This window comes from Podarcis vaucheri, assembly GCF_965113315.1.
Source record: "Podarcis vaucheri genome assembly, chromosome: 3".
Classification (NCBI taxonomy): Eukaryota; Metazoa; Chordata; class Lepidosauria; order Squamata; family Lacertidae; genus Podarcis; species Podarcis vaucheri.
The window spans coordinates 68496937-68523831 of NC_138761.1; the positions used below are offsets into that span (position 1 = coordinate 68496937).

Here is a 26895-nt window from a genome sequence, read left to right on the forward strand (position 1 = left end):
GACCCTTGTTACAGCTTTCATCAAGGAGCAACTGAAGGCACAGAGGGGACAAAGTGTGTTTGGGCTGTATTAATTCCCCCTTCATACACTGGAATAATCTCCATCCCCCCCCCTTGTAGGAGGGGGCTCTGCAGTAGCAACCAGGAAAATAAATCTAAATATGAAAAAACCTAGTTGTTGTGTTTTTTTTAATTGGTGCACAGGTTGCATTGTTGCATTTTTCAAATTTATTCTTTGTTTTTTAGATCATGCAACACCACTTTATACATACATACATACATACATACATACATACTGTTCTGAGTTTCCAGGGGAGGAAGTATCCTGCAATGTTAAAATGTAAGCCAGGCTAGCTTCCTGTGTTGTGGTGATCTACCACCTGGGTGATGGACCATTAAGAGAACAAAGGAAAGGGGAGAAAGTTAGAAAGACAAAGCCCAAGTTTAGAGTTGAAAAGTGGCAGTGACCTAAAGGTAAATCAGCAAGATGGAGAGGGAAGGGAGGGAGGGGAAGAGAGAGTCAGAGCAACATTTGAGAGCAATATATTATTTCTGTTTGAATCCCAAGGCTATGGCTATGGGAGAAACAAGACTCTTTTGGGGTGTTAATGCTGTGAACCCCTCCATCAGAGGCTCAGGTTGTATATACATGTGAATAAACCATATATCATAAAGACACAACCACAGTCCAAAAGAAAATACGACCCCTGGCCTACCTGGCAGCACATCAGTATGCCAAGTCCCAAGTCTGAGGTTCAGTCCACACAAGCAAAGTCCAAAGACACAGTCCAGGGTCAATCCAAGTAGCCAGGTCTGAAGTCCAGCAGTCAGGATACAATCCAGAGTCCAACCCAAAGCACAGTTCTGTGGAGGTGCAGGAGCATCCAAGTCAAGGTGCATCAACATGGGCAGTTGAGCAGACACAGCACCTCAGCTCTGCTTCCCTTCTGTACTTTGCATGCTGATTGCAGCACCTGGGCTTGATGAGGCATGTGACCCTCACCTGCTCCAAGCCCACTCCAGCTGAGGAATCACACACTTCCTCCCAGGGCTAATGAGCCCCACCTGGCCAGCCAGGGAGCTGGCCTTTGGGCCCTTGCCTGCCTCAGCCTCCTAAAGCACCACTCCTGCTGCTCCCTATGCCTCAGAGCCCGCTGTGTTTGTGGAGACAGGGGCCCCTCTGGCTCTGGGTCCTGCTGCCCTGGTTCCTGTGCACCGACCCCATCCCTTGCCTCCTCCATCACCCTGTGAATGCTTCCTTCCCCATCCCCTGCTTGCCTCCATGTGCCCCAGTCCTGGCTACACCCCTCACCAGGATCCTCTTCCTTGCCCCCGTCATCGTGCTAGTTCATGACAGGTAAGTGCCTGGAATTCCAGGAATCTCATACTACTTGGACGTTGGGGTGGTATGCAACAATATTACATTTATAGCCAACCTTTCCTCCAAAGAGCTCAAGCTGGTATGCACAGTTCTCCCTGTCTCTCTCCCCCCCCCCCCGCCATTTTATGCTCACAAACAACCCTGTGTGTTAGGTGAAGCTGAGAGGTGGTGGCTGGCCCAAGGTCATCCAGTTTGAGGTCTCTCAGGTCTCAGCACCACACTGGCTTAAGCATAAGTGGTTTGGGGGAATATTAAGTGGTTTATCAATGTTTTTTTTTTAAAAAATAAGTAAATGGGTATATTCCATCTGGCAAAATGAGATAAGTGAATTCTGAATGTGACATAGGGAGCCTGTAGCTCCTTTGGAAATGACCACGATTGTCTTGACTAGTATAGGTTCAGACATAACTATAATAAGGAATTGCAGATGCTAATGTGCTAACGTGTGTGTAATTCTGGAAGCTATGTTCTCTAATACTATTCGTAGATAAAGAGGAGTGCAAATAAATAACAGCAGCTTGTCATTAGTAATCTTCCTCCTCTTCCTGACTAAAGTGCTGTCTCTGTCCCAAGCTCCTGATCTCTGTTTTGGCTTCTCTTTCAAGTAAGAAAGAGGAAATTATTCCTGCTACTGAACCAAAGAGTTCCTCGTGATGGAAGAAGGAAATCCTGTTGAGAAGCATGAAGAAGGAAAACAAGAATGTGGCTATTTACTCATTTTTCAAGATGCCCACCCCCTAACAAGCCCATTTCCTGAACTGCTATTTCTCTTGAGGTAGGTGTCAATACAGATGTATTTGGCTGTGGGATTTCCTCTTGAAACCAGAGACTCTCTATTATTCTCACTCCTGAACCCATGCAATACATTAGTACACTAAGTTGTGGTCTGCTGCACATTCCTCGTTTCCTGAATTTACTTGTGGTGGCCCACACATTAAGCTTACCCTGCTGCTGATCTTATTTAATCTGTGTATCAACAGAAAGAATTGACATAGTCTCTTTGATCCCCATTCAGAAAAGAAAGCCTTGCTGTAGACAGGAGGGCATTGTTATTGTGGAGTCTAGAGAAACTTGAGCAGTTTCAGCTGCTGCCTTAGGGAAACCAAATCTAGGAGAGTATAGGGTTTACATGCTTGGAATGCACAGGACTGTTGACAGTGTTTAGATTTTGTTGCTACATTATCTAAAGAGCCAGTTTTGAAGTAAGCAGTATGCTGACTCTCAGGACCGCCCTGTTTGGCGAAGGGCCCTATTCAGACAATAAAAGTTGAGTTTATTTCGATTTGGCTCTGGATTAACCACTTCTGGTTCAGAATACTTAATCGGCGGTTTCAAAAAATCATCTGGGGAGTTCTGAGAGCATTAGAAAACCAGCAGAGATTCCTCAAGGAGATGATCAAGAATAGCAGATAAGCTTCCCTGATAGACAACCTAACCACCTACGCTAATCAGTGCACAAACACATAGTAGTTTTGGATATGTACTAGGTTGCACTTGTTTACATGTGGCTTCAGTGAGTTGTCAGACAGGCCCCACACCCTGAGACTCATCCGGGAGTTAAGACATAGGTGGCAGCTGGGCTTAAGGCAGGCAGCAGCGGCAGATGGGTGTGGAAACAGCGGCTGCACTGGTGGGTAGCCATGGAGGAGGCCAGATCTGATGCCTGAGGTGGCTGCCTCATCTCCTCGCCTCATGGGAGGGCAGGACCTGTTCATGGTTTAGATAGTGGAGTCAGATGAGAAAGGGATCATAGCCTGACTGCTAAGGCAGATCTTGATGTAGAAAGGACAAAATTAAAAGCAATATGCTCTCAATTCCATTCCCTTGATTCTGTGCACTCAGCCTGAGATTTTTAGTTCTTCCCCAGAAGAACCTGTGAAGGCAGCTAAACTGCTAACACTTTAGGCTGAAGGCAGACTTGGCAACCCTAGAACATGATGCCAGAGTCCTCTGAATATGCAGAGTGGTGGTTCCTCAGCAGATAAGTCAGTATGAAGAGTTTGAAAGCTGCAGCCATTGGGCTGTCCCTACAATTATGCAATAACTTTAGCCAATACAGGCACCCCCCCTCACTTATGTGGGGGGTTATGCTCCGCTCCCTGAGCATAGGCGAAATTGCTTGACGTGGGGATCAGACTCTAAGCACCCCTTAAACACCCTCTCTGCTGCTATACTACTTAGTCAAAATAATATTACACAAAGTATGAAATATGCAGAAACCGCGACGTTTACTCTTGCGGCAAGTCTAGTTCCATCCCCTCTGTCATGATGCTCCAGGCTGTTCAGATTCTTTCACTGATTAAAGGAAACAGTTCTGAGGAATTAAATAATCACTTTCCTCTAAACTTGCTTTGGTTGGCCAGCTGCATGGAATGTGGTTCCTGGTGACATCAGTCGCAGACACTGCAGGTGCAGGTGGGGTGGGGTGGGACACTAGAAGCTGCCTTTAAAGTGAGTCAGAACACTGTTCCATCTGGCTCAGTGCTGCCTCCACTGACTGGTAGCAGCACTCCAGGACTTCAGGCAGGGATTTCCCCCAGCCTTACCTGAAGAGGTCAGTAACCGACCTGAGACCTTCTGAATGCCCAGTATGTGCTCTGCAGCCCTTCCCTGAAGGAAATTGCTAGTTTTGATTCGACCGGTGGCCTCAGGTTGGGGCAGTGCATGCTTGCCATAGCATCTTGCTTAACTCTGAGCTTGTGTTCTGGGCTAGGGGCTCATCCTGATGCCACCTTGGGGCTGGCACTGCCTGTTGCAATAACTGACCCCATTTCTTCCTTCTCAGACTAGACATTTACAAACTGCTCGTCACACAGATTGTCACAAACTCGCAATCCTGCACAACAGCTTATAAACCTATGTGGCTTTTTAAAGCCCTCAGATAAGTCTTTTTCAGTTTGGGAGGGGCACTAATCTATGCTGTTCTGAAAGAGTTGCCTGGGGCAGTGGTTCCCAGTTAGCTAAGTAATCCGGACCCTGTGACTTTCAAAAGCCAAGCCATGGACCCCCTACTTTTTAAAATTTTCATTTCTCTCTGGTAGTTTTTGTTATGTGAATGGTGCCATGGACCCCCTGGTTGGGTCTGTGGACTCTCAATTGGGGACCACTGGCTTAGGGGAAGCCTTTTACTGGCTTTTCCAAGGCTATCTAAATTGGACACCCTGAGCCAGCAAGCAACCACGCAGAGTGAAAAAGCAACTGAAGGGGAGAAGCGAACATAGACAGTACTAGCACGGAGCCTGAATTGTTGGGCGCCTGGCAAGGACCACTCCCTAACAGGGGTCCTGCCCCTGCGTTACCTTCTCCTTGCAGTCACTGCATCTTCACTTGTCCCCTCTACCTAAGCGACGAGTGAGTATTGATAGGAGCAAGAAGGAAGAGCATCTTCTGTCCACCTTGCTCTCTCCCTCTGAGCAGAGGGCTGCACTGAGGACAAGTGACTGGGCAGCAGTGATTGCAGCAAAGAAGTTCCTCTGAACAAACAGAAGTTCAGAGGAATTTCTATTGTCGCACAAACTTTATTCGCATAGGCTTCTATTTGTGGGATACACACCACATGGATAAAGGCTCTGTGGACAGCTTGCGCATGTGTAGAGCTTCCACAAGTTCTGCAGAGAGTTCAGCTGAATTTACAGATGTTGGAGATGGGGCCAGTGTGTGTGTGTGTGTGGGGGGGGAGAATCCCATCAGTTCCTGTGGCGTTAGTGTTCTCCCTGGAGACACTTTCAAAAGCATGGTGCCCTGCAGATGGACTACTGCTTTCATGAGCCCTGACCTACAGGCCATGCTGCCTGGCATTGATGGGAGTCACAGCCCATGACATCTGGAAGGCACCAGCCTGAAGCAGGCTACCCTAGTGACAACTACACCAGACTACGAGCGGCTCTCTTTAACCATATATTGAGTGGTGTTCGCTATAGTGTAAGAACAGTGTGGGAAACACAGAATCCAAGAATATGTTCAGTGAACCCTTAAAATGAAAGGGTGCTGAAGGTGCTTCCTGGTTTTGATTTCCAAATTCAGGTTAGCACTGGAACTTTCATGGCACACAATGTGCCACTTACTTCTCCTTCATCTCCTCTGCTTCTCTCATAAAGAAATGTCCGCTAGTGGAGGGGGGTGGGAGCATTGCAACACACTACTGTAAACCTTTAAAGTTCCATTAATGTTCTGGAATCTCCTGGGGAGTGTGTGTGTGTGCAGCAATATATATTTTAATAGCAAGCAAAGGCCATGTCAATTTATGATTCTAACTAGTCACAGCATGCAATGAGAAAACTGCAGGGTACACAGGAGAAAATAGCCCATATGAAGCTGCTTCAAGATCTGCACTCTGTTTCTGAGAACCTTCTCATTGTCTCTTCATCATCAGAAATTTAGCTCAAGGGTACAAGAATGAGTTCCAACACCTAAACTATTAAATAACCTTCAAATAGTTGGTTTTGTTCCTGCAAGAATGTGTTAGTTTAATCTTTGACATTCTTACACATACACATTTATTTGCACACCACAACACCACAATAATGTCCACATGGTTTTTTATTATGCTGTTTTATTTGCAAGTTTGGTTTATTTGTAAGTTTGTGGCATACATGGCCCTTCCCATCTGTTTTACTCTTACAAAAAAACAACCCTGTGAAGTAGCTTAGACTAGGAGGCGGCAACCGGCCCAAAGTCACTCAGTGAGATTCCTGGCTGAGCAGAGATTTGAACTTTGATCTCCAAGGTCCTAGCCTGACACTCTAACCACTAAGCCACACGTACAAACAATCTTAAATTTGTTAGTAGCCAGAATCATCATGACATTGCTGGGCTAGGCAAAATTAACTTTAATCTAGTTAACCTAATGGCCCACCACAGACCTTCTTTGTTCTCAGAGCAACCAAAGCAGGTGGCCAGCCTGGGAGCATGAATAGGTGAAAATAAAGATCGCTTTGATCTGAATGCCCATGCTTGGTGAAGATTCTTGTATGGTTCAGAAGCTCATGAAGCATTTATAAAGAACCCCTTTCTTTATTCTCTATGGCAAACAACATATAGGTTTTTAGATAAAGGGCATACTCAGACATACCATTGGGGTGGGTGCTTAATTTCCCCCCGTCCCATGTGACCTCATCTGTTAAGACATAAATCTGCTCATATCTGCATAGGCATGTGTGGACTTGGTCATGCTGGAGTGTGATGGAATGTTGGGATCTGGCTTTTGGTTATGTAGGTATATGGCTGCAGAAAGCTGGAATGTAAGCAGAATATATGTTTTCTAAGTTTCCATAACAGAACATGAACTTGCTTCTAGCCAATGAGAACTACTAGACAAGAGCATCCTGGTCAAAAATAATCTTTCGTGTCATTTTAACGACTAACTCTGCATTGCTTTCCTGACTTACCTTTCTGTAGTGTTCGCATGGTGATAGATAAATAACAAAATAAAAAATGAAATAACAAGGGTATATCAGCACCTGGAAATCCTGTTAATGCAACCCTGTACCACTTAGAATTACAACTAAGTTGAAAATATGTGCCCTTGCCCTTCTGAAATGTATTATTTCCTGCACCAAAGAGATGTGCCCAAATGTGCTTTTTATTTCCTGAATCAAGCCATCAACTATACAATTTGCCTAAATAGTTGACTTGGAATAAACACAGTTGCTTTCTCTTACAATTTCTTGAAACAAAGGCTAGTTAATAAGCATTTTTATTATCAGTTTTACTCCAGCTTACTTCAACCGTGTAGGCCCATGAAACAAAGACACAGTCATAAGAAAGTTACAAATATGTTTCAAAGACAGCTGCAAAGGTTGTCCTTTCATCAAACCAATCAGTGATAGAATCCTCAATCTGCCTTTCCCTACTCATTCTCATTCCATGTATTTCGTATTGCCCTTATTGTTTTCCAGGTGGGGAAAAATGAAGTGCGGGTTATTTTGTTCAGATTTAAAATCCAGTTTGATTCAGTGAAGTTCTCATCAGTCCTGGAGCTCCCTCTTGTGTATGCTTGTTAGTATAAGAAATGCTACAATAATGAAGTCTCTTCCGTAACATTAGCTTATTTCATAAATGCACCTGCTTGATTCTTTTTTTGATCACATGAACTATCTCTCTAAGAGTGAATACAAGTGCTGAGCACCAACAGAAATGGGACTGAAATGGGACCACAGAAAACAAAAAGGGAAGTAGCGGCATGTTGCAGGGAGCCTGAGTTCTGCAGAAGTAGGAACATAAGCAGAGCGTGCTGGATGTAGCCAATGGCCGATCTAGGCCAGCATCCTGTTCTCACAGTGGCCAACCAAACAACAATGATAACAACAATCCAGATGTGCCAATCCACTGCTCTAACTCCCAATGAGACATGAGCATATTTAGTACATAAGAAAAGCCCTGTTGGAGCAGACCGAAAGCTCATCCTGTTCCCACAGTGGCCAACCAGTTGCCTATGGGAAGCCCATGAGCAGGACCCAAACAGAACCACACACTCTCCCCACTTGTGATTCCCAGTAATTGGCACACTGTCTCCAACACTGAAGGCAGAACATAGTCACCGTGGCTAGGAGCCTTACCCTTCAGGAATTCCCCTAACTCTTTTTTAAAGCTATCCAAGTTGGGAGCGAATTCCATAGCTTGTACTGTGTGAAAAAAACATGTTATTTTGTCCATCCTGGGTGTTCTAACACTCAGCTTCATGTGTGGCCTGAATTCTAATATAAAGAGAGAATGAGAAAAATGACTTTCTATTCACTTTCTCTCCACCATGAGAAATTTATACCTCTATCATTCCCCCCCCCCCCGCTACTCATCATTTTGGCTGTGGTCATCCTCATCCCAATGATTTTTTTAATTTTAAAAATACTTACTTTAAATATTTAAATATTATTGTTTTATTATTAACATATGTCTAGAAATTATATTACAGAGTACCATCAGACTGGCTCTTTACAGAGTACAAGAGGATGGGTCCCCTGCTCTGAGGCACCCATAATCTACAGTTTGACACATCAAGTGATAGAAAGGGAGAAGGAAGGGAAGGGGGGGCTGCCTAAAGAGGCAAGCAAAGTGTGGTTGATTCAAAGCAATGGCTTTTAAATACATTTCAAAGGCCTCTTGGAGAGTGGGGAGGTTTTCGGGGCCATTCTAAAAGGACTGGCTGAACAGATCTGGTATAGAACAAGGACCAACAGAGTGAATCTAGATAAAATCTGTAACATTTACAGATACACTTTGGTAAGGAAACTCTTAAAAGGAACTCCCTTTTTAATGTTATATTTTGCCAATAGGTGGTGCTGGTAAATCACAAAGACTTATGTGCTCCATTTTATTTATTTCAAAAGGTACTGAGCTACCTCAGTAACATCCAGGTGCTTTGAATTCTGCTAAAATTAATAGTGTTGATGCCTTCTAGCATGTTTCCTTGTTTGCAGGTATACTTTGTAGCAGACTATCACTAATAAAAAGACTTGTGTGCCTTCTCTTAGGGGATATATGTATATGAAATTATTAATCCATCAAAATTGGAGTTGTTAATATGCACACTCTTTTACCCAGTCCTGACTGTGTATTTTGTAATTTATTAAAATGTATATACAGTTTTTCAGCAATAATGCTCTCAGGGTGGGTAGAGAAGAGCCAATAAAAACAACAACAATTAGAACAATACCTCCCAAAAATAGCAAAATATACAAAAGCAGCAGAAGCAAGAGCATAAAAACACCACAGCAGAAGAATAAAAGCAATTATATGACATTTAAAAAGGCCTGGGAACATAAAAATGCATTCAGCTGGTACTGAAAGGACACTTATTTCTAAAATGTAGGTCCCACTCTTCAATTGCCCTTACATACTCTCAGATTAGATTTGGCACCTGATGAACAGTCGGTCTGTGAGCATTTAGAAAAGGATGCTGTGATCCAGCATGGGTTTCTTAAAAACAAGTCATGCCAGATGAATCTCATGTCTTTTTTTGATAGAGTTACAAGCTTGGTGGATCAGGGTATATATTGATTTCAGTAAGGCTTTTGACAAAGTCCCCCATGATATTCATGTGGAGAAGCTGGTTAAAAAGTGGGAGGGGTGAGATAATCGCCAGGTGGATTTGTAGCTGGTTGGCTGACCGAACCCAAAGAGTGCTTACTAACGGTTCCTTGTCATCCTGGAAAAAAGTGACAAGTGGGGTGCTCCCGGGTTCTGTCCTGAGCCCATTGTTGTTCATCGTCTTTATAAACAACTTGTATGAAGGAACTGAGGGGAAGCTCATCAGATTTGTAAATGACACCAGGTGGGGAGGGGTAGACAATGCCACTGAAGGCATAATCAGAATTCACTATGACCTTAACATATTATTATAGAACTGGGCTCAAACTAACAGAATTAATTCAATAGGGACAAATGTACGGTTATTCACTTAGGCAGGAAAAACCAGCTGCACAAATATAAGACAAGGGACATGTGGTTTGCCAGTAGTATATGTGAAAAGGATCTTGGGGTCTTAGTAAATCACAAGCTTAACATGAGAAAACAGTGTGATGCAGCATTAAAAAAGCTAATGCTATTCTAGGCTGCATCAATACAAGTATAGTGTCTAGATCAATGGAAATCATAGTTGTCCTCTAACCTGCCTTGATCAAACCACATCTGGAGTATAGAGTCCAATTCTGGGCACCACAATTTAAGAAGCATATTGATAAGCTGGAACACATGCCGAGGAGGGAGACCAAGATGATCAAGGGTCTGGAAACCAAACCTGCAACCTTGGTATTATCAGCACCACACTCTAACCAACTGAGCTTTCCAAACTGTCTTGTATGATTTGGTTGAAATTCCTGCATGTCAGGAGTTTGGTCTAGATGACCCTCGGAGCTTCTTCCAACTCTATGATTCTAGGATCCTCTTTGAACAGACAGTGTTTTGCAAATGTGGCATCACAGTCAAGAACACCTTTGCTCTGTTGCCACCAGTCTAACCTCTAAAGCTGAGAGCATCTCCAGAAAGGCTTCCAATGTGAGGCAGTTAATGGTAGCCTGTGAAGTTGCCCCAAGACTAGGAAGAGGTGTTCCGTTGAACTGCTCCCAGATAGTTAGCTTGCTGCTGTATTTTGGATTAACTGAAGCTTTGGAGTAGTCTTCAAAGACAGTCCTACACATAACACACAGCAGTAACCTAAGCTGGAGGCTACCCAAACATGGATGCCTAGACACTCTCTTCCCAGGAAAGCATCACCATGAGGGCACCAGTCTCAGTTCAAACTGTGCTCTAATTCAAAATTTTGGGAAAAGGCTAATGACCGTTGACCATTTTGGCTGGGGCTGTTGAGAGGTGTGGTCCAATCACATCTGGTTGGCTACTCCTGTTTTATAGGGATAATCATGAATGTATAAAGTCTTGGTCAGCAAATAGTTTTCCTGAGAAAAAATTTTGGGCAATGTAGGATGATGGGCCAGCACCCTTGCTTTAATCCTATAAATGGGTGTGCTCTTAGGCTCCCATTTGAATGGCATTTGTTTGAAAAAAAGATCTGCTGAACAGATTATGAAATAGTTCAAGCAGGGCTTGAGTTCTGTGTCACAAGATTTGAAGAATCCAGAGGTGTTCTTTGGTGGTGGGGATGCTTCATTTATGAGTTAAAATGTTTCATTTTCTGATATCCAGTACTGTGGCAAAACAATCCTTTATTGCTCTTCCACAGTGTTTTTTTTCCACTCTTCTGCTACCTGTGTGTGCTGAAGAAAGGCAGAAGGAAGACAGATAAGGTACTTCTAGCTTTTATGCAAACCCTCTGTAGACCAGGATTAAGGTCTTTTGATGGGATCAAGATAGGAATTCATCAAAAAATTCAGACAGTGTACACAGGTACTGATAGAAATAGATTTTCAGTCTTCTGTGATATAAAGTGAAGTATATCTCTTAAGTGTGGACACAATTGTTGATGTTGACACAATAAAGCACAATATGATCATTTCCCAGTGCTTGAAAGAGCCCACTGGTGACATAGGCATCCTATAGTTATGGGCAAGACAACTTTTAAATTACTTATTCTAGCATCTTCCAGTCTTTTCAGGGTTTTTCTTGAACGCTAGTGGCAAAGGTGTTTCCTTCTTGCTCAGGCTAGAACACTTACTTCTTGCTTTAAGACATGCATGGGGAAACTTTTTGGCTCCATGCGATTGTGGCCTTGGAGGCCAAATTTGACAAGTAGATGGGGCTGTCAATTACATGGTGTCTGAAATATACTCGGAGTCGAGAGTGGATTTCATGCTCTTTATTCAGCTCATAGTGGTGAGGAGGAATGGAAGTTCCCCCAGAATGTCTGCTTTATAGACATTATTTACACAATGGGCCCCACGTGATTGGCTAATTCCAGGATTCTCCTGTAGGCCAATCAGGTTGTGGATTCACTTCCACCTGGAGCTGGATTGGGTGGCTCCTGTGGACCAATCAGACTGCTGCATTCTGGGTCCTATTGTTCTAGGACCAATCAGACTGCTGCATTCTGAATCCTATTGTTCTAGGACCAATCAGACTGCTGCATTTGGGATCCTATTCAACTCAGTACATAACAGTGTCACTATGGTGTCACATGATTGGCAGGTGGGTAGGGTCGCTCATTTATCAAAACCCCTTGCATGGCTTTGCAAGTCTCCACCCCCCCTTTAAATTTACCATCTTGGTGGATTAAAAGGGGAGACTGGGGAGACTTGCAAAGGCTTCAAGGCAGTCCCCTTGCTCTTCTTTGGGCCCCTGGCAGGCTGTTTTAAGGTCCTTTGCAAAACTTCTATTTGAAGCAGCCACCCACTTTATTTTTTAAAACTTGGGGAGAAAGAGAAAGCAGGGGGCAAGAGGATGGGGGAGTCCCCTCTCTCCCCGGTGCCATCTGTCTGCTGGCTCTGATGTTTAAAGGAGAAGTGGGGTGGCTGATTCAAAGAATGCTTCTGCAAAGCACTTGTAGTATTTCAAGGGGATTCTAATCCCCACCAAAGGCTACATAGACCAAATACACTGTCACATGCATAGAATTTCCACAGCAAGCCAGGAGGTGGAAGGCAGAGGAGGGAATTGATTTATATATATTTAGATCATATCCTCCCCCTTTTTTGAAGAACTCAAGGCAACAGACATGGTCCTATTCCACATTTTATCCTCAAAATTACCTTGTGAGGTAGGTTAGGCTGAAAGCTGATTCCTGACCTACGGTCAGGCTAAACGGGGGTTTGCACTCCCCTGTCCTAGTCCAACACACTGACCTCTACGCCACACAGACACCACACAGTATACCACATAAGGAAGCATTTGCCAAAGAACGATACTGGAACCTACAGCAGGAAAGTGGAGCAGAGCTGCTATGCTAGCTCACTGGAAGGTGGGGCGCTGTTGCATACTGAGAGGAGGAGGGGTAAGGTGGCAGGAGGGAAGCTGGCACACTAGAAACACACTGGCAGCAGTGCCAGATTGGCTCTCCTGGTGCCATCTCCCTGACCATCTTGTCTCTTTCCATCCTGATAAGCCACAGTGTCCCACCTGTCAGGAAGCTCCACCCCATTAGGCAAGTAAAAGGTGCAGCTGCTGCAGGTGCAAATGGTTTTCTTGTTGGGGAGGTCCCAGATGCAATCCTTGGAATCTCTTGTGGCAAGATTAGGAAACATTCCATCCTGAAACTTGGAGAATTGCAGTAGACTGTACTGTTGAGGGTTAACGCTCCTGGGGGGACAGCAGACCCGCAGTACCTCCGAACATCTCCCAGTAGGCACGTCTCTGGAATGGCATGTCCCTTCACTCCAGAGTGCCCCTCTGCGACACTTCTCAAATGAAAAGTGCACACAAGTCTTCTGGCACCACGCAGCAAGAAGATAGAAACATCTGTAGATCTAAACTACGTTTTATTCACAATATATACAGAGAGTCCATAATCACGTCTGTGTCCTCCAAACTCTGGCAGGAAAACAAACAAATAGCAAAAGCGAAAGTACAGTCCAAGAACATTCTCAGACGGAAGAGATAAGACAGTCTTCCATTCCCACACTCTTCTCAGCCATCTCATGTGATTTATACTAATCACACTAGCCAGCATCGGCTTGCGTAAAATCCTAACATGTACTTGGCTTGATGGACCAATGTCAGTGCACCCGCTCCTCATGGGCAATGAGAGGTCTGTACGCACTTTCCTTAACCTGTCAAAGCTTCTGCATTATGATCAGTCAAGGAAGATGAACTCTGAGTGGCAGCTTACTGAATAGATGGAGCAAGCTAGGTGCAGATATTAGCAGTGTGTGCTTGGCACCTACAGTGTTTAAGGGCATAGTCCTGGTCCAGTGTCTGCATACAATGGCTGGAGAGGATGTGGAAAATGAACCCTCTACACCTTATGGGGATTCCTTCCTATACAGAATTCTTAGTGCTTCTGTTTTCCCCTTTGTAGAACCTAAGAAATAACCATCGAGGCTGCAGGAAAGTGTTTGAGCAGAATAGATACTTTGGGTTATTTGTAGCTAAAACTGCTTTTGCTGAGGACAACTATAGACAATGAAATCTAATGTTTACACAAGGATCAAGCTCCACACAGCTGAATAATAAAGACACAATAAAAACTGAAATAATGTGACTGTATTGTGTCTCTGGGGAATTAATGGCATTTACCTGAGATGCAGGTTTTAAAGTGGTTATTTACAGGGCTTTGAGTAGGGTAGTAAAAATTGTGTTAAGATTTATATTGCAAATAGCAACGTAATAGGACTTTGCACATACTCTGAATTCTAATTCCCCAATTAGATTGCTTCAGCTGTAGGAAAACATTTAGCTTTCTGATGTAACTACACTTCCCAAGGATCAGTCTGAATATTTAAAACTCAGTAATGTGGGTTTCCCCTCCCCCCCACTTTTGAACAAATGACATTAATCAGGTCATTCTTGTATTTTCATCCTTTCCTGCAGTTCTCTAAGAAATTAGCTACTGACTCTAGTGCAGCAAGTTCAATGTGGAATAGGAACGCATATCAGTTATAGAAGCTCTGAATCCGTGCCTGAAAACTGTAGTAACTGAGAAAGCACTGGTTGTTGGTTCTGGTGCAACAGCAACACCACGAGGCTTCCATTTTCTTTACTTGTTTATAGCCCAACATTTTGGTAGGATTTGTGAAAAGTGTGTTGTGGATATAGAACTATATTAGTGTTGCCATTTATTTCTCTTTTCAGGAGCTACCAAACACATTTTTAAAACATAGGGGGCGGGGAGTGAAATCATCATTTGAAAGGGCAAAAATGGCAGCCTTCATCTTGCAGATTGAATGATGCCTGAAGGCAGCCAGTAGGCTGTTCCTGCACTAGACCAATGGGCATTTGTCTCTTTCTGTAGCATTTCTCCCGTGGGATTCTTAAACATGCAAGCAGCATATGTGACCTTGCTTCCTTGCTCCTTTGATCTGTTCCTCCTGGGACTGAGATGAGACAAGCACCATCAAATAAAGTGTCTGTCATTGTTTTGCTTGGACACATGCAGGCAACTGTAGCATGAATTAGGAGCATGGGAAGCCAGCTCATGGGCAAGGAGCACATCTAGGCTTGCAAACTGAATAAAACAGCAGGAGGCAGACCAGCAGGAAACCACTGGGGGCTGTGAGACACACGCCACATACCTAAACTACAGGAAGCTGATGCGCCTGAGCTCAACAATCGGGATTGTCTGGACAAGTCCTTAATTACAATTAGGGAGGCCCAAACAGAACTGATATATTAGTTTGAGAACCCCTGAGGTGTGGAGAATAACTCTCACTTTTCGCAAATAGGATTCTACCATAATTAAAGCACAATTTGCTCTCACAAAAGCACCACCGTTTCCCTTTAAAAACAAGAGATGTAATTATGCCAGTTAATTAGCATTCCTGCACTTAACTCCTCTAATCAGCCATTTGTGCCGGAAATACCTTCATGGCATCACAGATGGGTTTAATTTAGATTTTGTTTTTCATTTTTAACCTCAAGTCATAGCCGACACTGGTATCATCTAATTTTTACATTTGAAGGTCTGCAAAATGTTTGCCGAAGCCCACTTTATGCATTACAAGGAGTGGTGAAACATGCACAAATTCCTCATTTCCACTTTATACTAGAAGAATGGCGGTAGAAGCAGAAGTCATTTGCACATCTCCTTTTCACCACCTTCTAAGGGGCACATTCAAAATAATGTCAAATATTCCCACATGTGAGGAAGACCTCTTCTTTTGATGGGGCAGGAGGGAGAGTGTGTGTGGCTGCTTCTGTTTCACATTGTAATCATGGCTTGGAGTAGTTCAGGCATCCATTTTGCCCCCAGAGAGAGAAGAATGGAGGCAGAAAGACAATTTACAAATTGGGACATGAAACCATAAAGAGAATACATTACAGAATTGTTTTTTTTACTGCCATTGTAGCTCTAAATTATAGCATAATGAACACTACTTAAATGGCTTCTTTTTCCTCTTCTCTTTTCATTAATTTAATTTATTTTTGTGTTGCAATTCTCCCCCCACCCCATTTCCCCCACTTCCTCTCTCCTCATTAGTCTTTTTCTTTTTGTAATGCTCTTGTTAGGTACTTACAATCCAGTTGTAATCAGTTGCTGCAGCATTTGTAGAGCTGAAAGGAAAACATTACTGAGTTGTCAGCATGTTTTCAACTTCATTTAAAATGACAACGTGGTAATCAGCCATACATGCTGCATGAGAGCAGTTACGATGGTGAGAGGGGAAGAAGAATCGGTGTTAGTTCTTTGCCATTAAATCTTCCCAACAGCGACCCACATATTTGTTTTCTAAGCAGTTTGAGGGCTCTGATTGTCATTCTCTGGTTCTCTCTCTCGTTATGATTGTGGAATGATCCATTCATTCCAGACTTGGCAAAGGATATTCACTGGGAATCTTTTAAGTTGGAGGTGACCCAAAAGTAATAATGAAAAATGCAATTGCCTGTACTTTCATGTGCTGCTATTAGTTGTGGTACATTGGCTTCACTTTTTCTTCCCCTTTTTTATGGTCAAAGTGGCTGCGAGTCAGTAGGGAAGGTTTGATAAAGATACAGCCTTAATTGAGGAACATGAACCTTAAGTGTTATATTGATGAAACTGGCACCACATACGAGTCTCCTGCTTGGCATCTTTTGAACATTACCATGATATGCAGACCTAGTATATTGTCATTTCCCCCCATAATCTCCTTTTTACACTTGGAGAGGAGCTGTAGCTCAGTTGTAGAGCACATGGTTTGCATGGAAAACGTACCTGCCCTGCCCAAACCAGCTGCTGCTGTAGCTTTTAATGAGTGAATGCAGGGAAGTGGTTGATATAGTAGAGTTTGTTGCAACACATACACAAGGTCCACCATTTCTCTTCCTAATTCCCCAATTCAGAAGAAAATAAAGGCAAAACGATTAAATAAAAGTAGATACTTATCACAGAAAGAGATTCACACAGTGTCCATTGCTGCTTGCGTGCAATCTCTCTCTCTCAGTCACAAAACAAATACAATGAAACAACAAAAGCTCCTCAAGATAAGAAACATGCCCTGTTGCTTCTCTGATTACCAGAACATGAGATGTGGACTACAAGGAAAGAACTCTGAGCGTGCTCAGAACAGATGTATGATTCGGATGACCCTATTAGAGACCAGGAGGGCTATTCTTCAAGCAGTCGTACCTAGTCTGATGTTGTGGCTGGCAGGTCTATGCAGAGCTTGTCTGAAGACCAGGTTGGGAGTTTTTTTTAAAAAAATAAAGTTATGCACTCAAACAAAAAAGCAGCTGGTCTCTGGCAGGTCCCCCAGCCAGTTTAGCCCTCTGTGACCCAGGGCAAGTGTCCTTGGCTGCCCCACATCCTGCATGGGCCTGCTGGCTGGATGGCTGTTATAACAACAACAGGGAGAAGTGGGAAACTGCAGAATAGGCAGCCATCCTAATATTCAAATTTCACATGGCTTTTCTGCCCAGAGAGACACATGGGAAGGACCTTGTTACCATAGTAATACTTTTGGATTAGGATCAGCTGACTGGTGCAGGGAGCTGATTACCCAGAGAACAGACAATTGGGATAAATGTCTCCAGGAGTTTTTCTCTCAGTTCAAAAAGAGGTATTAAATGGGGGCAGGGACAGGAAAGAGTAGGCAGCTTTGAGATTTTTGAGGATTTTAAAATATATTTTTTATTTTTATTTTTTAAAAAAACTCCTGGCACTTTCCATGGGAGCACTGTGTCCCTGTAGCCTCAGTGCATAAGCATCAACTGACAGTAAAGTACACTCAGCTGTTGAACACTGTTGGCAGGGAAGGAGACAAACATGCCAGCTGGTGTGTGTATATGTGTGTGTTTGCAAGAGCTATGAGCTGAATGACCTGAGAATTTAGAATTTCAGCAGGAAGAAGAAGAAGAAGAGTTTGGATTTGATATCCCACCTTTCACTCCCCTTCAGGAGTCTCAAAGCGGCTAACATTTTCCTTTCCCTTCCTCCCCCACAACAAACACTCTGTGAGGTGAGTGGGGCTGAGAGACTTCACAGAAGTGTGACTGGCCCAAGGTCACCCAGCAGCTGCATGTGGAGGAGCGGAGACACGAACCCGGTTTCCCAGATTACGTGACTACCGCTCTTAACCACTACACCACACTGGCTGTGGAATATTTCCACAGCCATCCTCAAATGGCCACACAATGCTGATTCCCAGATGGAAACAGAACGGGAGGGCAGTTGAATTATGAGCCAATATAGGTGTGAAGAACTGGCTAGCTATGGCCCTGCACAAACATTAAAATACAACTGTTAGCTTCTTCTCAGTTTCTTTTCTTTTGTAAAATGGGCTTGCTCCCCCCCACTTTTCTTCTCTTCCCATTAATCTTAGTTACCTTTGCTTCTGTGGTAAGGTTGCCATTTCCCCAAGTGGCAGAAAGATTTAGGAGCCTTCTGAAGACTCAGCTCTCTTTTATGGGACAAGAATTGGACACTTGGGCTTTTCCATAAACTTGTTTATGCATCAATTTACAGGTTAAATAGAAGAACTTGCCAGCTAAGGCAGGTTGCAATTCCTCTGATATATAGTCATTACTGTTGAAGATGCCATGAACGTCTGTAAAGAAATAATTTCAACTGAAGCTGATCAACATTTTGCAGCTTGTTCAATTAACTTTGCTGGCACCTGTTAAGGCTTAGGGAGAAGTAGTGATATACAAGATTATTTCATTCCTTTTTATTATTAAAAACTTCATTCATTTCATTGCTCATTTGTAAGGGGGCTTCATTTTGGTTCCTTATACATTAACATTACTGTACATTCATTTCACTACATACATGCACTTTTGTTCCATTTGTTTCTTTTTTTCTTTCCTAGCTTTATTTTTCTAGTTTTAATGTACCAGAGCAAGTGCAATGTCTAGGGCATCTGGAAAAATAACATGGCTGCTGTCAGGGAGCTACCACTGAAATTAGCTCCACTACAACTAAAACAAAGCAGAGACCCCAGCTTGAAATAAGCACTGCATGGTATAACGAAAACAAACAGCATTGGTGCCCATTTGTTATTGATACAATTAATTGAGTAATGAATAGAAAATGAACTGAATGGGGCCCATTGGTTTCAAGTTTTAATTCATTATGAAACAAATACACAAGCTGATTTCACACCTACGGCCGCTACCCACCCCTTGCTAACCCACATTTTCAATCTATTGTTTAAGTAAAATGAACATCGATTCAGCTAGTTTGTAAATTTCATTATTGCTTTATGCTTCTCCTTTGCTTTGTTTCTCCCAGTTATTAAGGAGCTAAAACAGTGCAGAGACAAGAGGAACTGGATATACTTTATTTTATAAAAGTACTGTACTGTATACCCGGTTTTCTTTATAAACGTGGTATACTCAACATAGTATATAAAGAAGTTTAAAATAATTTGCTAAAATCGATTTCTTAAATTAAAACCAAGAACAAGGTAAAACAAGTAAGCATAAAAACAAGGAGACAAAAGGTTAAATGACACTAAAGCTGGGTGGGAACAGTAGCATTAGCTGCTCAAACATTAAAATGATGAGGGTCTAGGGTTCCATAGCACTGGTGCTGCAGTGAGAAAGATGCAATACAGGGCCAGTTTGGGGTGGGGGGGCACTCATCCTAGATCTCTAGTTCATGGATAGGCAGACTAAGGCCCGGGGGCTGGATCTGGCCCAATTGCCTTCTAAATCCAGCCCACAGACAGTCCGAGAATCAGTGTGCTTTTACATGAGTAGAATGTGCCCTTTTATTTAAAATGCATCTCTGGGTTATTTGCGGGGCATAGGAATTCGTTCATCCCCCCCAAAAAAAAACACACCACCCATAGTCCACAAGGTTTGAGGGACAGTGGACCAGCCCCCTGCTGAAAAAGTTTGCTGACCTCCTGCTCTAGTTGATTCCAAAAGATGCTGCCAGGGGACTTCTGGTGATCCAGAGTGACACTCAGTATACTATCTTGTTCCTCATGCTGTTTAACATATAAACACACTGCTAGGAGAATTTATCCTGGGTTTTGGGAGTTAGCTGTCTTCAAAATATGGATGGCATGCAGTTCTAACTTTCCCATTTAACTGATGCCAAGGAAGTAGTGGAAGTTTTGAGCCGGTATGTGAATGCATAATACCTTGGATGAAGGCTAACAAGCTCAGTAAGTTCTCTTGCAAATAACAGAGTAGCACATCAGTCTCTCCCTTAGGTAGACCAGTCTGGATGTAAAAAGGAAAGAGAAAAAAAGGAAATGAAAGGGGGGGGGAGCAGAAAGAACTTGGATTTGTTTGGGACCTTCTTGGGATCTAATTGACATTAAAACACTTTCCCATTGCATACGATGAGGGAATTGTTTTATACTCATTCCCCAAGCGAAAGAACCCAAATGAATAGAGAGTAGTTTCTTCTCCCATTGTCTAAAACCTTTCACTTGCTCCAAATATGTCAAAAAATCTGTCAGCAGTAGCATTATTATCCTGATGCGAATGTGCCTGCAACTAGACAGCCGCTGGTCTGTGACATATTTCCCATGCGGAGTCCCCCCCCCCCACTTTCTGGCATTTCAGCAATACACTCATGTGTTTTGATACAACACTAAGCTTGCAGTTGATGGTGGTGTGCTTGAAAGGGAATTTTTAATTTCTTGCTGATGGCAACTGCCTTATTAATGTATTTGCCCTGTGTTCTTTAAGCTTCACAAATTAATGGCTATTAATTCGGGGGGGGGGATACCTCCCAAAGAAGTTCAGAGTTACCTCCAGTCTTGGAGGGAGGCCCACCAGGAAAAAAATGGTTGGAGATAACAGGAGGGAGGAATATACACGTGTTTTAGTACTCTCTCCTGCTATGCCCATGTTATGCTTTAAACTGCCTCATTCCCTCACTTTATTAGAATTCAGTGACAACTCTGTTCTAACACAGGGGTAGGCTAATCTATATATGGAAGATCCATTTATAGTTCAAAACAGTTGCAGGGCTGCTAATCTCTTTGGGCTCAACTGTTTCCCACTAAGTCATTTCCCTAATCAAGATTATTCTACAATGCTGCTATTAGCTGCTGTACTAGGAAAATATGATATAAATTGTATTGATTGTATTCCAGATGTATTTTGTCTGGCCCCAAAAGCCTGACTTCAGATACTCTGAATCACATTGTTCCAGTTTACTCCTCATAGAACCATTTCTGCCTTGTAATAACAATCTGTTCATGTATCAGCCTACATGTTAACAGTTTAACATTTTGCTACTCAAATGAGGAACACACAACTAGCAGAGTCCTTCTACTTGTCATCTGTATCATATTTTTTTTATAATTATGAAGTAAGGAACAAGTTCATATATCGGTTACAGATCCTGAGAAATGAGGCTTCAAAAATAGCCATAATATTTAAATTCAATTTGATCTTCCCCCCGCCCCCACAAGCTGGGCTTGTTTGTATGACACTCCAATTGAATTTTATGGTTTTAATATATTTTTGTATGTTTCTAATTTGTTGTCAACTTGTTTGGAATTTTTTGTAAACTGCAAATTTTATTGAAAGTGAATGCAAACCCTTTAAAACCAAATAATAAATAAATAATTTGCTGGGCCTGGACCAGAAAGGGAGCCGGTAATCCAGTTTTAAAGTCCTGACATTTATCTGTTTAATGCAAGATCCTGACCCTAGTACAAGAGGAATGCCACCATCTATTGTTTTGCTAACTTTGATGCAGAAAAATCCTAGTGTTTATGGTCCCTATACAGTGGTACCTCTGGTTGCGAACGGGATCTGTTCCGGAGGCTCATTCGCAACATGAAAAGAGCACAACCCACAGCGGCGCATCTGCGCACATGCGGGTTGCGATTCAGTGCTTCTGCGCATGCACGTGATGTCATTTTTGCGCTTCTGCACATGCGTGAGCGGCGAAACCCGGAAGTAACCCTTTCCAGTACTTCCAGGTCGCCGTGGGACATAACCTGAAGGAACATAACCTGAAGCAAACGTAACATGAGGTATGACTGTACTTTGGAGGAAACCGTGACTGTTCAAAGTGTCACCCTCGTGTTTTAAATGCATGGTGTGAATGTGGCCTTAGTATTAAGAAGCTGGTAATTTGAGGACTTGCCCTAAGGTCACAAGATCAAGACCTAGAAACTGAAGCACAGGTTTGTCTTGGAGGCTCTGGAGAGCACAGCTGTTTCAAGCCCTTCCTCTTGTTTTGTCTTGTGTACCCAGAGCCATTACATGGGTCAGAAGTGCACTGAATCCACTGGAAGCAGTTTTCTGAACATACAACTAGAAGCTGTCGGAGTCACACCCAGAGGAAGCAATAAGGCCTTTGTAAGTGCTGCTTTTTATATTCTTATAAACATGGGCATGTTACAACCACCATCAAGCCTGTAGCCGCCAGGGGATATTGCAGATAACTTGAAAATGTTTATTTAGACTTCCTTGGGAGGAAGGGTAGGATATAACGTTAATAGATATATAAAATAAATAATAACCTTTGTCTGGCAGCAGAGGGGCTGGCTGAAAAATAGGGAACCATTTGCAAGGTAGTCCGGATTGTGCAGTTTGGTTTCAGCCGAACTGCTTTCTGGTCTCCCAAGTTAGTTGCGGTTCTCAAACTATACTTGGAAGCCACAGAGTGCTGCCCCACTGCCAGACAGACGCAGTCAGCCTGCAGAGAGGAGTTTCTGATATGTTCCTTCTACATCCCTCCTAAAAACAATGCTATTGAGAGTAAAATAGAGAGCCTGGTAAGGGCATTCCCTAGAATTGTCAATCACAAAGCAGCATCCACTCTCTGCGGCCTCTTTCTCCTCCTTTTGGCCTGAAATGCACAACCTTTAGCATATGTATGAAGGAGTAATATTTATTTATTTTGCCAATTAATTTTTATTAAGTTTTCAATTTTAAAAAAACAAATGAACAAATTTGAGAAATCTCAGATTAGCAATTTAAAAATTGCAAATTAATTTCCAGTTTAATATATCCTTAGAGATTGATTTACCACCCGTACCTCCATGGTGTTTATATTTCGCACTCTTTCCTACTGTGTTATACAAAGAGATCTTATCTATTAGTATGAAGGAGTAAATGTAACCACATAGCGAGCTTGAGGGAGGTACAAAAATGTATGAAATTGGGCCATAAAAAAATAAATTACTCTTCTGAGGCGGTTCTGGAGTTTGGGGACTAGCTTGTTTTGCCTTGGATTCAAGTTGTGTCAGATTCTGAGGAAGTTCTCAGAAGTGGGCATATTCTTCTCGAACCTCTGCTTCGTGCAAGGTGCAAAGCAGCACTGTAGCAAATGAGAAGCAGATTTGCGCAGACTCTGCTATCCTCTGAGAAGAGGATGTTTTCCAACTGGACTCCTTGGCTGGCTTTGAATAAACATTCACAAACTTTTTATTGATAGTAATCAGCTAAATAGTTTGAGGATCTATACAACTTTGTAACATGCAGAAAACAGCATTCTCAGAGAAATCAAAGACTGGAACTGAAGGAAGCGGGGGTGGGGTGGGGTTGTGTGGGAGGGTGGGGGAGGGAGGAAAAATGGGGAAAAAAATAAGGATGATATGTTTCTGGATAATATGTTTTGTTTTAATTTTGAATTTAAAAAAAATTTAAAAAAGAGAAGAGGATGTTTTCCAAAGGTTTATTAATGAAACTGTAAGAATAATGAAGCAGAATGACAGAATGCAAACTCTTGAAGAGAGACTAAGCTGTGTATGGCCTTAGTAAGTAACTCCCAGCAGCACTCTTAAAATGACTTATTGGTTAATTGAATCAGTCTATCATCTTTTGGTGACAGCATCAATTTGCAGACTTTTTGGTGTGTGCGGCGCCGTCAGAGTTACCAGTATAAAAGCACATCAGGGTAAAATGAAGTATGGAATGCATTAATCTGAAAGTACACATGTGTATAATTTCTTTTATGTTAGATAGTGTGGGATTCAATTATGTAACTAAAAAGCAATGTTGGCTATATTGCCGTCTTCCCCAGTTTTTAGTGTTTAGGATTTTGAAGTGAGCTGACAGAAGGAAGTGCACTCTGGGGTTAAGAGTCAGAAATCAGGCTGCCAACATTTTTTTTCTGGACCATAATAAGTTGGAATTTAGCAAGAGCGTGCAGACAGAATGATGTAGAAAGCTTGTTGTTTTCCTGTCCTACAGAAAGAGCCTAGCAGCCAAGTCTGAGGTTTATTTTGCTTCCCATGGTTATGAATTGTGTTGTTCAGTTTGGGAAATTGATCTCCTTGCTTCTTTCCTTTTCGATATAAATGTTTCTTTATGCCAGGATTTGCCCCGATGCCCACAGGTTCCCTTCTGCCTGCTGTAATAAGGCTCAAAAGAAGCCTTCTATTGTAGCCAATGACATTGGTTATACCCATGACAGTTTCTCCAGTTAGCAAATGTGCACACAGCCCCAAAAAGGTTGTCAACCCCTACGTTATTATAAAGATTATACTTTCTCAATACAGACCTTGATGCCTAGTTTTCACTAAGGCCATAAACCTGGTTTTTACGAACACCACTTTGGGCAGAGAAGGGTCCACGTGGCTAAATGCTCTGTCATGCAACAATGAAATTATGAACATGGAAGACTAGTTATCAGAGAAATGTCTAGGCTAGCATCCTTTATTACCCAGGACTCTAGTTATCTGCCACAATTTCTCTGCCTGCCTAAAATGTACCACTTCCCCTGACCCTAGATCTCTTGTGAGTTTTTTCTACACTTCCCCCTGATTGGCCCTTCTTTCTTCAACTCACCATCTTTTTCATTCCTGTCTTTATTTTATTTATAAGAATATTTGAAATCTGTCAACTCATAAAGAAACAAATATGGTAGTGTTTTCTTAGCTCTCAACCTCTTCCACCTTGCTCTCTCAAATGGCCCAGCTGCCTGTGATGTTGCTCATGTTTCTAGAATAGTGTTCTTAAGTCGCCTACTTTTATTCCACCCTCCCTCGTTATTTGCCTCCAAAAGGTACTGTTTACTGCAGAAAGCAGCCAGGTAGGCATGAAGTTTAGCCCTCAGATTCCTGTTTCTTAGCAACAGGAACCTGAAGTTCATCACTGCCTTGGCTCACTTCCTGAGACACCCTGCCTCCAGGCTTCCTGTTAATTTTCCTGTTACCTGGATCCTTTTTCAACTCAGTATTTCAGGTCTGCTGCCCCACAGCTCCTCCTGTCTTTAAGCTTCGTGTGGGCTTCAGTCCAAGACCAAGTACTTTACAACTGCCATATTTTGGCAAAAAAAGCTGCTTTCTCAAGCACCTTGAAAGCCACCAAACATGGCAGGTGAGTACCATTCAATTGGAAAAGTCACAAGCTGTGCAGGACTGAGTTTTGCTTGAAATTCCAAAACATCAAATCAGTTTAGTCAACTGGCGCTGAAGGCTTTTTATTGCAGCTATGCTAAATTCTGCAGTGTATTAAATCTACATTTGCTTTCTCTGTTTTGATGCTGTACTGAAGGTCAGCATTGTCTAGTTTTATTGGAAAAATTAGGTGGAGGTTTGCTTGATTGTAGAGGTTAGGATTTAGAATGATTTTTATAATTTGAATTCAGCTATTAAAATCATGGAATCATAGCGTTGGAAAGGGTGCTGAGAGTCATTTAGCTCAACCTCCTGCCATGCAGGAAGCTCAGTAAAAGCATCCATGACAGCCATCCAACCTTTGCTTATAAACCTCCACTGAAGGGAGTCCTTCACTGTCAAACAGCTCTTGCCATCAGAAAGTTGGCATCTCCTTTCTTGTAGCTTAAAGCCATTGGTTTGGGTCCTACCCTCTGAAGCAGGAGAAAACAAGCTGTCTGCATCTTCCATAAGACAGCTCTTTAGATATTTGAAGATGGCTAGCTTATCATATCTCTTCTCAGTCTCCTCTTTACCAGATTAAACAACATAATTCTCTCCCTTGGTTTCCAGACCCTTGAATATCTTGGTCGCCCCCCTCTGCACATATTCCAGCTTGGACATAGCATTCTTGAGTGCGGTCTGTCAGAAGCAGAATAGAGCAGTACTATGACTTCCAATGACACTATATTTTTGTTGATGCAGCCTAGAATAACATTAGCTTTTTTGCTGCCGCATCACACTGTTGACTCATGTTAAGTTTGTGGTCTACCAAAACCTCTACATCCTTTTCACCTGTACTACTAGCAAACCAGGTGTCCTCCACCTTATATTTGTGCAGTTGGTTCTTCCCACCTAAGTGTAGAATCTTACATTTGTCCCTATTGAAAATAATTTTGTTAGTTTTGGCCCACAGTCAGTTAAGGTCATCTTGAATCCTGATTCTGTCTTCTGCATTGACTACCTCTCCTAGGTTTGCAAGACTCTTAACACATTCCTGCCAACCACTATAGCCAAATCATTCCTGACAACACCTCCTGCACAACAAGTTGTTTACTCCCAGTATTTTCCTCTCTCTTCCGGGGCCATGACCTTCAACAGGAAAGAGTGATGAAAAAAACCACCTGTGCCCCAGCTTTCTACCCGGAGTCGCATGGTCCCTTGCTGTACATTCAAGGCAGTGTCTGGCAGTATTTTTGGTACCCACATGAATAAGAAGGAAGGGGCTTTGGTTTGTAGTAAGATTTAAAAACAGGAGTTTCAGATTAAGTGATGAGATCCAGTTTGGAGTCTTAGGACAGAGGTTTTGAACATTTTTGAGTCCACCGCTCCCTTGACCAACTACATTATTCCTGTGGTGCCACTGTGGCTCAGGCAGCCCCTCACCCTTTTTTGAACACCCTCAGCCTCCTCTTCCCTCTCTTCTCTCCTTGGGAGTCCTCCGGGCAGCTGCTGCTGCCCCTGGTCTCTGAGCTGCCTCTCCCCCTTCCCCAAAGAGAAGTGCCTCCTCACACTGCCCCACAGGGGCCTGGAATGAGGATGCCCCCAGCCTTAGTGGCCCAAGGTGAATGTGAGGCCAGCACCTTACCTTGGGAGGCAGCAGTGGCAACAGCGGGCGCTGCTGGGCCTGCATGGCAGTAAGGCTCATAGTGCCTGCCTGCCCACCTGGCCTCCCACTTGTCTGTCCATTCCCAAC

At 42.9% G+C, this 26895-nt stretch overlaps 1 long non-coding RNA gene across 1 annotated transcript; it reads left to right on the plus strand.

Moving 5' to 3' along the window:
- Nucleotides 1-1834: 1834 nt before the first annotated feature.
- LOC309528608 lies at nucleotides 1835-26584 on the plus strand. Its single transcript, XR_014217838.1, has 3 exons — nucleotides 1835-2155; nucleotides 22069-22173; nucleotides 24998-26584. It is a non-coding gene; the product is annotated as an uncharacterized lncRNA (long non-coding RNA).
- The last annotated feature ends 311 nt before the right edge of the window (nucleotides 26585-26895 follow it).